Raw genomic sequence first — 3,043 nt, forward strand, 5'->3', positions numbered from 1 at the left:
ATGTTAGCCAGAGTTTGTTACGATCCACACAATCAAAAGCCTTTTGTATAGTCAATAAAACACAAATGGGCAGTCTTTTGATATTCTCTGCTTCCAGCCAGGATCCACTTGACATCAGCGATGATATTCCTGGTGTCATGATCTCTTCTGAACAGAGTTTGAAGTTCTGGCAGTTCTCTGTCAGTGTTCTGTCCCAGTCAATTTTGGATGTACCTCATGAACATTTTGCTTGCCTAATATTTTGTTTTGCAATATTAATGATATAGTTGAAGGATGTGATATCAGGATTGGAGGAAGACACATCAATATCCTTTAGTTTTTATTTTATTTAATTAGTGTGTGTGTGTGTGTGTGTGTGTGTGTGACATCAAATCAAATCCAACTGGTACAGGAGGAGACTGCCCCTCCTTCTCTAGCAGAGCATCTGGTGGATTTGAACCTTATACCTCTTGGATTGCAGTGCAGCTTCTTGTCACTAGGCCACCAGAGCTCTCATCAATAGCCTTTATTATGCAGATTATGCAGCCTGGCTGACTGAAAGAAAGGACGACCTGAAACACTTGTTGCAGAAGATCAAAGACAACAGTTTTGAGTATGAATTGCATCTCACCATCAAGAAAGCAAAGATCCTTACCACTGGGCCAAGAGGTAACAAAGAGCATGATCAATGGAGAAAAGATTGAAACTGTCAACAATTTCATCTAGCCTGGATCCCCAATCAACACCATCAGTACCAACAGTCAAGAGATCAGAAGAGGCATTGCACTAGGACCATCTGCTCCCAGCGACCTCTCCGAAGTACTGCATCCCAATGATATCAGCTTCAAAACCAAGGTGTGTACCTGAGTCAAGCCTCATTCTTTTCATATTAAGCATCTGACAGCTGGACAATGAACAGGGATGACAGAAAGATGAATGCCATTGAGCTGTGGTATTGGAGAAGAGTACTGAATAACCAGTGGAGGCCAAAAGAACAAACACACATGTCGTGGAGCAAGTGTGGCCAGGTTGCCCCTGAGAGGCAAGGGGTGGCGAAGCTTTGTTTGGCACGTTTATAGGAGAGGCTGTTCTTTGGAAAAGAATATCATGCTTGGAAAGGTGAGTGGTTAGCAAAAGAGAGGAAGACCATCAATGGAATAGATTGACGCAGTGTTTGCAGCGATGGAATAAAGTGTATTAGAGATGAGAAGAATGGCATAGGATAGCACAGGGCTCAGATCTGTTGCTCATAGAGCTGCCATGGTCATATTGTACCTGACCACACCCTACAAAAACCTTAGCAACTAGCCTAGAGGAAAGAAATCACACTGCCAACCCAAAGGCATGTGGTCTTCATGAGTCAGAGGCATGGGACAGAGGCAATTTCTTCTCATGTGATTTGTTATTAAGGTGTCATCGAGTCAGTGACCCCCTCCTAGTGACCGTAGGAACAGCAGATCTTAACCTTGTCCTGCCCTGTGCCCTCCTCACCAACTCTGTCACTGCCGTAGTCAATGTTTCAATCCATCTCATCAAAGGTCTTCCACTCTTTGGTCGACCCTCTCTACCTTTTCCAGCATGACGTCTCTCTCTAAGAATTAGTTTCTTTTGAAAATATGCCCAAAGTATGTGATCTGAAGTTTCACAATCCTTGCCTCTAAGGAGCACTCTGTTTACATTTCCTTCAAGATGGATTTATTTGTTCTTTTGGCAGTCCGTAAGGTATTCAGTACTGTTCACCAACAACACAATTTAAAGACATCGATTCTTCCTCCTCCTTATTCAGTGTGCAGCTTTCAGATGCATGAGAGGCAACTGAAACTACCACCGCTTGGATCAAGAGCACCAGAGTCTTAAACTGACATCTTTGCGCTTTAGAACTTTGGAGAGGTCCTTGGCAGCAGATTTACACATCGCAACACGTCTTTTGAGTTTCTGAGTGCTGCTACCAAGGATGCTGATCGTGGGTTCTGGTAAAAGGAGATTGTTGAAAACTTCAATCTTTACTTCACCGCTCATGGTGTTGCCTGTTGGTCCAGTGCTCAGGGTTTATTTTCGTGATGTTGAAATATTATCCGTGAACCCCCTAGCAACCAGATACGTCCCATAGCAGTCACACCCATCCCCTAAAAGCCAGACATACCCCCTGGAATCCCATGCCCCTGATCTGAACGGCACATCACTGGTTACCATCAGACCAGGCCCCTAGGAATCAGGACACGCCCCCTGGAGAGCCAGGCCTGGCCCCTGGGATCAGGACACGCCCTTCAGCAGTTAGATCCACCCTCTGGGAATCAGGACACGCCCCCTTGGGATTAGAACACGCCCCTTAACAGCCGGACACGCCCCCTGGAAGCCAGACCCCACCCCTTGGATCAGGACATGCTCCTAGCAGTCAGACCCGCCCCCTGGGAATCAGGACACAACCCTTAGCAGCCAGACACCTCCCCTTGGTATTAGACCACACCCCTTATCAGTCAGACCCGCCCCCTGGTGATCAGGACGAGCCCCCTGGAAGCCAGATCCGCCCCCCTGGGATCAGGACATGCCCCTTAGCAGTCAGATCCGCCCCTGACAGTCAGACTGTCCCCTGAGTTCACACCACGCCCCTTAGGCACCAGGAACGCCCCCTTGGTGTCAAGCACACTGCCTGTGAGTCAGACACACCCCCGGGAACACCCTCTTGGAGTCAGGCACACTGTCTGGCATTCAGACACACTCCTTGGAATCTGGACACATCTGCCCAGAAACAGCCCCTGGGAGACACCTGCTAGCAGAACACGCCTCCTAGAAACCAAATTACCTCCTCAGATACAAGATTCTGGACATCCCACCTCTCAGTGTCTGTTTCTAAGCAACCAGATGCATACCTAAGATGTTCTTGTAAGTAGGTGTCCTCCCTCAGAAAATGAGTGGACCCTTTGGACTGTCTCTTCACGCGTTAGGATGTGTTCGTATATGAATATTCAGTGCCAGGCATTGCCGCCCTCCAGCCTCACCCTCTACCGTGAGATACACACAAAGAGAGAGAAAAGAGAGAGAGAGATGAGAGAGAGAAGGGGGG

This window comes from Elephantulus edwardii, unplaced genomic scaffold, assembly GCF_000299155.1.
Source record: "Elephantulus edwardii isolate Elephantulus edwardi_28Jun2011 unplaced genomic scaffold, EleEdw1.0 scaffold00348, whole genome shotgun sequence".
In the NCBI taxonomy this organism is placed as follows: Eukaryota; Metazoa; Chordata; class Mammalia; order Macroscelidea; family Macroscelididae; genus Elephantulus; species Elephantulus edwardii.